Below are 10,124 nucleotides of genomic sequence, written 5' to 3'. Positions count from 1 at the left end.
TACTCCTGAAAAATGTCTCTATTCATCAAATACCATTCTCTAACCTGCCATCACGTATCTTGAGATATTAGTTATTCTAAGGATTACTTCTTAAAAAGAACTTAAAATGAAGATGGCAGCACTGCTGGAAAAGATCTTCACTGAAAACAACCCGGGTGCGTTGCAGACATCCAGCCAAGTGAATTAAACTTCTGTTTACACTGTTCACCGCAAACTTAGAATCGCACCAATCGCTGTCAAGATTACTTTTTTTTCAAACCAAAATGGCGGCTGATGGAAATTTGCGTTTGACAAGAACAAGCATGTGTTACTGGATAAAGGCAGCTTACATCTTGGCATCTTCAGGTTGCTGCACAGTCATCAATGGTCATCAGTTCATCGGCTAGTTAACGAGACTCTTCTAGTACGTTCTTCGTTAGAACCATGCGAGCAAAGGGAGGCTTTGCCGCCATTTTGGATGAGCATTCCAGCGCTGATGTAAGTTCGGGATAAGCGATGAATTTGCTAACTCGTAGCGATTGATGGCTTGCACCATGGGATGAACTGCTAAAATACACAGCTATTGCAAATACTGGAAAGTTACTACTCGAAATATTCTTCCCTTAAACACTCGCCAGTTTAAGAAACACAGATAACAACAATGCTGATTTATTTAATCCATGAAACATTCAGTAGTAATCAATGTTTTTACTGAACGATGTCCGTTGGATGTTTGGTGAAGTGCACTAACGCAGCCGTTTTATACAAGCTTTGTGCAGATTATTTTGTAGCATCCGTAAAATATGTAGATTAACAGCAGGGTACACGTGTGAATTGTGTAAGTTACTTACACTGACAACGATTATATTGACGCCCTACTTCAAGCTGTATGGCGTGTGGGTGTGCGTGCGTGCGTGTGTGTTAATAATCAAGGCCTCCTTTCACAAAGCACTAAGGTGACCGTAAGTCACTGAGGTAACCTTAGTGCAAAGGGGGGTAAGCTTAACCTTAGTAAATGTTGCTTCGTGGTTTTGATTAGACAGTTCACTGACTGCCATTTTGAGCATCATCTGAACAGTTGGGATACGATGACATGTGCATCAACCACGTCAGCGAGCCTGACCACCCGTGCACGTTAGTCGCCTCTGGCAAGCGTGGGTTACTGAAGATCAGTTGTAACCCGGATCTTCACGGACCCTGTTTTCGTGAAGTGAGTGAGGTTTACCGTATGTGAGTTGTACACGTGTTTGTGTAGGTGGTTAGTGAAGTAGTTGTGATTGGTGTATGTGATTATTTTTGTTGGTGTGTTTTGTGACTGTTTGTGTGTGTTTTGTGACTGTTTATGTATGAGTTTTGTGATTGTTTACGTGTGTGCTTTGTGACTGTTTACGTGTGTGTTTGGAAATGTTTACGTATATGTGACTGTTTACGTGTGTGTTTTGTGACTGTTTACGTGTGTTTGGAAATGTTTACGTGTGTGTGAGTGTTTACGTGTGTGTTTTGTGACTGTTGACGTGTGTGACTGTTTATGTGTGTGCTTTGTGACTGTTTACGTGTGTTTGGAAATGTTTACGCGTGTGAGTGTTTACGTGTGTGTTTTGTGACTGTTTACGTGTGTTTGGAAATGTTTACGTTTATGTGACTGTTTACGTGTGTGTTTTGTGACTGTTAATGTGTGTGTGACTGTTTACGTGTGTGTTTTGTGACTGTTTAAGTGTGTTGTTTGTGACTCTTTACACGTGTGTTTTGTGACTGTGCATGTAGCATCAGATCAGGCCATGGTTTTAAAATTCAACCGATGGCAAGAAAGTACAATGTTTCTCGATCCCATAAACCAAGCTGCGGAGATATAGGAAAGGTCCTATGCCAGAGCACAGAAAATGGCAATATAGAAGCATATTTTATTTTTGTGTTTGTGTATGTGGTGGGTGAATACCAAAGGTACCAGAAGCTCAGTGCTCTTTAAAAGCACTGGTCAGTAGTCATGTTTGTGTTCAGAACTGTTGCAAGAATGTACTTTTCACTTACTTTTAAAGTAAAGTTTAGAACAAAAGAAGCGATACTAAACTGAAATTTGATCACTTGGCTCCAAGCACAGCGTTACAAAATGGTTAAGAATAAAACGCCCGAACACTACCAAGAAAATACTGACTAATACCCGTATAGCATCAACTTGAGCTGTTTGCTGACAACATGCTTTCTTTTGTTTGCTTGTTTGCTTGTTTACTTGCTTGCTTGCTTGCTTGCTTGCTTGCTTGCTTGCTTGCTTGCTTGTTTGTTTGTTTGTTTGTGTCATGCTGCACTCAGCAATATTTAAGATATGTGTCGGCGGTCTGTAAATAATCGAGTCTGGACCAGACAATTTAGTGATCAACAGCATGAACACTGACCTAAGCAATTAGGATACGATGACGTGTCAACCAAGGCTCGCTTGGCGGCGGACTGTATATTACCAAACTGGACCAAACAATCCAGTGATCAACATCATGAGCATCGACATACGTAACTGGTATGCTCTGAGATGAGTCGATCAGGTCAGCGAGGTTGACCACCCGATCCCGTTCTAGATGCCTCCTACGACATGCATTGGTTGCTGAAGACCAATTCTTACCCGGACCTTCATGGGTTTGAATGCTCTGTACTTATGGGGGCGGTTATATTGCCGCTGAAACTTTTATTGAGCTTGGAAACAATTTGAAGCGGAGGGATGCCGATATTATTACACAATAAATCAAATGGTCCGGCACCATCTGCATTGACACTACATATAATCATAGTTTTAAATGGGTAACATTAGCTTCAGTCATGACGGTTACATTGAAATAGGGTGCATAATCCTTAAGATGTTCCTCGGATTAAAAAGTCAAACAGCTACAAGTCGATATTTGTAAATATATTTACATATGAAATATATCACCGTGTGAATAGGCATGGCTTTATGTCTCTTTTCGCAATAGTCTAACAATATCACCGAGAAGGACACTAGAAATTGGGTTCACACGTTGCATCCATGAATAAAACCCGGGTCTTCAGTGTGACGAGCGAACGTTTTAACCAATAGGCTACCCCACCTCCCCAATGAAAGAGAAAATATCGACTTTGTAAACAATAAAATACTCCTTGACACTCACTGTGAATGAGATACTCCTTAAACCATAAAACGACTGAAATACTCTTTAACTCATATTTAACTTAATATCTCAGATGACTATAAAACGTATTGAACACAGAATATTTATTTCACGTATCCATTTCGCGAAGCCCAGTGGTACGGGGTTTGTTTTTTCAGATGAGAGTGCGGTAAATAAAAAAGATACTACATATAAGATATTAATTACTGGATCGATTGGCATCTAATATTTTCATGAGATTAGTTTGAAGCACAAAGTGTCATTATAAAATGAATGACAATATCATAACTCACAACTGAACTGTTATACCACAGAAAGACACAGAATATTTTCCTCCTGAAACATATACACAGTCTAACACTGTTGTCTCGAACCATTACTTAGGAATAATCATATTGTGGTTGTGTCGAACTTCGGATAACTCGAGGTATTTACGTAGGTCACCGTCAACTTCGACACAACGGGCAAGAATGATAGGATATATATTCAGAGACAGTGAAATCAAGAAAGTAGGCAACGGCTATTCCGGTATCCATGGCGATGTTTTCCATGCATGTAGGGTAGCTGGATTTGGGGCCTTGTATTTCAACAACTGTTTTCCACTGATGAGACGAGGGGTGATCATCACATTTTACCCATTCCAACAAGGATGATGCTTCTTCGTCATCGTCTGATAACATCGGGACAATCACTGTGTGTTTCAATATTGGCTTCAGGCAGATAGACTACCCTCAAATTGCCTAATGTATTTATTGTGTGCTGAAAGCACTCTCCTATCCAGAATCCACCCAGTGTAGAACGGGTCTTTCGCAATCCTTGATTGCCATAAGAGGCGACTAACGGGATCAGGTGATCAGGCTCGCTGACGTGGTTCACACATGCGTAGACCGTTGCTCCTGCTGTTGATCACTTGATTATGTTATTCACAGACCACCGCCATATATCTGGATTATTGCCAAGTGCGGCGTAAAAATAAACTCACTCACTCTACTTCGCGTGTTCGAATCCTTCCCATTCATGATTCTTATTCTATGTACGTGGGTTTCCCGGGTGAAGCAAAATAGTGAAACCTATATCATTCCTCTACATTGAGCTCTAACGACTTGTAAATAATGTTCAAAGTGACGATAAACCCAGATTACTCGACCTTAAGACATTATGGCATGTCTAGCTAAGACATAAAATGTTACATTTAGTCTTTCTACTTTAAAATCCCCCAACAAACTGTATTTTCAAAACTGTTTTTCTTGTAATAACGACCCCTTCCATCGTCATTTTTAATTTTTTTTCTCTTCCTTTATATTTATGTTTTAAATAGTTCGAATTTCACGTTGCATTAGATTTCTAGCTCAAGACACCAAAGTCCCTCGTCGCCCTCGTGATGATGATAACGGTGACCAGGAATATAGATCTGGCCATAAAAAAAGATCTATCTCTCGAAACACATTTTTTAACAGTCTGAAATAATTCCTCCGAATTTTCAGTGAAATATTTTTGCATGATATGAAATAAAACTGATGTAAAAACTATCTCAGTTCTGGAAAATGAAAAATCATTCAATAACGAGACGAAAAAACAGCTATGAGATGTTTGAAATTATTTCGTATCTCATTGGTTACTACAAAAAAGATCCATCAAACTTCTCTGAACAGAATCATAAAAAAAGATTAGACACAAAACGTGTTTCGAGTAGAAAGTTTAAAACACAGCCTCGGTAATTTTTAGGTGCGGACTTGTACAACATATGTCATATTTGGGATTTCACTTTCTTAGTAATATATGACAAATGTTGCATTTGACCACTTTCTAAATGGCATCGTGTAATCATCGCGGACTTGTAGTTACCAACAAACCTTCAAACCCCTGGTCATCGTCACATACATGTTTGGTCATTGTTGGAAGGCGCACTCAACAACATTTGCAGGTACACGCCGTTAGTCTGGACTAGACAATTCCGTGATTGATATAATGAGCAGCGATTTACGCAGTTTGATACGATGACATGTATCAACAAATACATCAGCGAGTCTGACCAGTTTCTGAAGACAATGGTTCCTGGGAATCCTTACCGTATATTCACCGGGGTGTTTATCTGACTTCTGTCTTTCCATATTATGCAGTCCTTGGGGTTAGCAAGATCCTTACAGTTCCTTGTAGGGTACCCCATTTTCTGCCCGAGTACCCTACCCCAGTTACCCTACCCGACCCGGATACCCGTTACGTTAATTCCTGACATCAAAATTTGTAAGAAATGGCAAAACTTTCTTTGTTTGGACAATATCTTAACCATGTATTTACCTCAAGTAAAGTGGCTGTAATTACTGTATGTATGAATCTTCAAAGAAAATACAATCTTTAATCATGAAAGAATAACATATTACATTGTTTAATCTGTTTGTCACATGATCGGATCCGGGTACTGACACGGGTACCCGGGTAGAACTCATTACTCACCCGTCCCGTTTATCCGGGTTACCCAGCCCTAGTTCCTTGTCCTAAAACAAAACATTCCTGACGGAAACATAACAACTTCCCAACAACAAACCGGATAGAGTTTCTTGGTCTGTTGTTGTTGTTTTTTCGTTTTATTTCGTTTTGTTTTTTCTAGAAATAAGACAGACAAAAAGATCAATGAGAAAAACGTGGTTGATATCATGAGCACCGCTTTACGTCGGCATGCCAGCAATCAGCCAAGTGAACGGGCCTGACTGACCCATTCACACGACCACTTTTGCTCACATGAGTATACTTTAAACATTTGTAAACATACTTATGTGATATTTCTGGGGTTGTATGAACGCATTTACTTATGTACAAATTTCACACACGTAATATTATGTAAATTTACACCTAGCGAGCACTATGTGCAAATTTGCTAGACGGTATAAGTCAAAGTTATTTTGGGGGTGTTTCCTGTCCTGTCTGTAGCCAATGATGCCATACAAAAGGTTGCAATCGCAACTTTCTTGTGGACGTCAAATGCACTCAGCAAGATCCCATGTACATGACGGTCATCTGTAAATTTGACCAGACAATCCAGTGATTGACATCATGAGCATCGACTTACGCAGTTGGGATACGATGACATTTGTCAACCAAGTCAGCAGGCCTGGCCGTTCCGTTAGTCGCCTCATACAAGTATTTGGGTACTTTGTATCAGCTCTGACCCGGATCTTCAAGGGGGCTAGTGACACGTGTGAGGTTGATACGGTCGATTTCGCTTCGGAATTCGAAGTGGGCGTGTGTATGTACAAACGTGCGTATGTGTTCAACGTGAACAACACAGAAACAGTCAATATCACTCATTATCGATTGTTCGGAGCCGCACGGGTATGGTAAGCGCAGCTTAGACTACACAAATGGGATGATTGTAAGAGTTACTTCCCTTAAATGTTGCCATCGCAACATTCGCAAAACACGATTACAAATGGTTGTCCAATCATGCAATCTTTGTTCAGATCTTGACACATGCCCATTTGGGGCTTTACAAGCCCACGCTTCTCACGTGTGTTTTAAACACGTTTGTCTCGTCCAAGAACGTCCGGATAAAATAACAGAAACATCTAATATTCAAGATTTAAATGATTGAGTTGCATATACTGTATTTCCAACATACATATAAAACAGATTTTTGTAACCTACCTAAAAATATAAATAAAATTACTCTTTGGTGAATATAATGTTAAGTTAACAAACGCTCTCTTGGAAGGATCTAGAACAAGCGTGACTACATACCCTTGAAGGGGAACACTTTTTTATGGATAGACAGCTTCGATCTTTATTGCAATTGATGCGGCACTTCGGTGTAACAACGCTATCAAGCAAACTATACACAACATTATGTGCAAGGGGAATATATACATGTGGGAAAAATGACAAAGAATTCTATGGGCTTACATATGGGTTCTTTAATATTTACAACACGGCGGTTCTGGGCTTTCAGTTGTAAATCCATACCGTTCGTAGTCATTTTACCATTCAACTTCTAAATGCCAATCAAGTATCTCATACAAAAGGGTATATGAGATAAGGCCACTGAAGAGGTTTGATGTACAGTATGTTGACATAATTAAGCTTGTGATCACAGAAGTGATTGAAGCCAGATGGTCAAAGCGTGGGGAAGGGTTATTCTTGATTAGGCTTGATCAGCTGATCGTAAGCTGAAGGGGTTAATAGCCTTGATCTCCTTTGATTGTCGGGTTGGGTCGTTTGATGGTGAATTCTTCTAAGAGTTTTTCTAATCTTGCAATCTGCCTGGATGCTGATGTTGTTCCACAGGATGGTTCGGATGGGCTTGGGTGTGGTCGGAAATGGCTAATTTTGGAGTCTTTTTTCTTCCCAGATGTTTCATGTTCCTTGGTTCTCAGATTCAGGGGCGGAACGTTTCCCCTATGTAGCTAAGTCTGCTAAATCCTTTATTTCTGACTCCAGGGAATTCTGCAAAGAGATTTGAACCATTACCCAACCAGGCAAACTAATTTGTTATGGTGTGGTTTACATGCCCCCCAAATAATTTGACACTAGGAGAATCCGAAAACGTTTTTATAAACTTGTTCAAATGTGGCATCTCTCGTCATGAAGAGCCAGAGTTTGGAAGATGTTTGTCAGACAGCCGAACATGCTATTGTGGAAACAATCGATCGGATCCTCTCCATTATTTCCTTAGTGCCTTCATAGATTTAGATTTAATAAATATTCCTTTCAAAATAATATGAGTTTACATGCTATTCCAAGCGGCGATGAAATTTGATCTCTGTACGATAACGAATTGATACTAAAATCGGTTTATAATTTCTTAAATGATACCAACCGATTCCATGAAGTGTGATACCACATGCTGTACTTAGTTTGGAACCATTTATTTCTTTGTTTCCAAGGGTATTTATAAGTATTTATAAATGTCTTTCGAGAAATAAAATACTGATTAAATCAAGAAGTCTGGGTTAAGATAGTTTGTCAAGAAAAATAAAACTCTAGGAGAAGTACATAATCTGCCTCATGTTTAATTAGCCACGATTCATGCACTTGGCAGTCCGTTTTAAGCCAATCCATCACAGAAATTAATGTTATTTGAAAACTGATATTAATGTTTCAGAATGTTTCATGGAATTTGTACCACTCCTCTGACATTGTTTATGCGTGCAGAGAAAGTATTTATTATACATACTCAGTGGATGACACGACGTGTCAGTTATCAGATTTCTCTTACACTTTACACATGCTGTTGTGAGAACTTAAAAGCTGAATTTCAGGACATTGTACATGTTATTTCACGTGTGAATAATTTTGACAAAGTAGTGATCTTTGATCGTTTGTTTTTACCAATTGTGGTTTCCTGGTTAAAGTATTAAACGTGTGTCTAATAAACACATCTGAAGTCTCCTGACTTGGGTGGGGAATGGGTATGAATTCGTCCAGGTCAATTTAAACCTGGAGTATAAATTGCTCGGGTATAATCTAGCCAAGGCCGCTTTAACCCAGGGATAGTTTAGCTGGGCTGTACTGGAAGTATAATCTGTCTTGAGAGGGATGAATTGACCCAGGCCGATTTACACCCCGGAGCTGGTATGAATTGGCCTAGGCCATAATATACCCAGGGTATATTGTAGCATATGCCCCTTCACTCGCGGCTATAGTTTGATCTGGGATACACTATGGTCTGTTAAACGGCGTTAAGAGCGAACGATTTAACCTTTTGGTTACCCCCTGCCCTATGAAATATGATTACGTTCTGTTCTTTATTTCCATATACGGAATATGTGAAATGTCTGAAACATGCTACAACATCACTGCGGTGACTCCTAAGGCATTTGACGAAGCGGTTTGGTAGCCCAGTAGTTTCAGCATTCGTCCCGACGACCCGGTCGGGTTCGATTCCCACGTATAAGTATAAGAGCCACAATTCTGTACCTCGCCGTGATACTACCAAAAGCTACAGAAAACCACACTCACTGACACATTTTACATATGCCTTAAATGTACTCACAAACACATCGACCGACTCTAGTATCTTTCCAACGAAAACAGCAACGAAATATTTTCATTTGAATTCTTTTATTTCACATATCAATGATAACCATCAACAAAATCAACAAACAGCACATGCCTTGACATAAGGCTTCAACGTCACTCTGCAATAGAAGTGTCAGTTCTCTACACGGCAGTGACAATCACAGACTTCTTCCTGGGAACACAAACAGGCGAAGAAGCTTCAAATGATGAATCCAATATGGCGGCCATCTTCTTCCTAAGTTCTGCGTACTGTTTCGCAAACAAACGATCCTTTTCTCTGAGCGTGACAGTCTTTCGTTTCAAGATGGCGTTTGTCTGCTGGGCACTGGTCATCTTGGTTTTCCTCTTGGCGGCCTTGCAGTGGTTGGACATCACTCTCTTCCGGACGATCTCCAGTCTGGGGCTGGAGTAAACTGGGATGTCGACGTACAGGTCCTGTTCCAACCTGCGCAGCATTTCACATCGGCACTTGTGGTTTGGTCGTCTGACAGGAGTGGATCTGAGAGACTTGGCGTTCTTGGTAGGGGCACCTGCAGCATAGGAGTTGAATGCTTGAATCTTGGCACGAACTGGTGTGAACATGTACTCCATTGTCAGGGATTTTTCTTGAAAATTGAAATGAGAACAAATATGTCACTGAGGCTGACTTGGCAACTGTGGCAGACGTCAAAGTGTGAATACTGTTCTGACATCGTCTGTCGGTTATATATGCAGCTGTTGTCACTCAGTGTCATAACTGAGGCATCTTGATTGATGAACTCGTTTCACCTCTCAACGCACTGAACACGTGTTTTGAGAGTCTCGAGTAATCTTCTTAGAGATGTGAGTGCCACGTGTGAGCGGAGGCCATCATATGTTTTACAAACATCGCGTGTTGTACAAACACCACGTGTGGTTACAACCTTTATTCGTACAAAGTAAATGTTTAAAATCCAGATCGTGTAGTTTCAAACAGGGCCGTATGTTCAAGTATTTTCTAGTTTGGGGCTTTTTCGTTGTATA

This window comes from Haliotis asinina, chromosome 15 (assembly GCF_037392515.1).
Source record: "Haliotis asinina isolate JCU_RB_2024 chromosome 15, JCU_Hal_asi_v2, whole genome shotgun sequence".
NCBI classification, from domain to species: domain Eukaryota; kingdom Metazoa; phylum Mollusca; class Gastropoda; order Lepetellida; family Haliotidae; genus Haliotis; species Haliotis asinina.
This window is presented reverse-complemented; position numbering follows the sequence as displayed.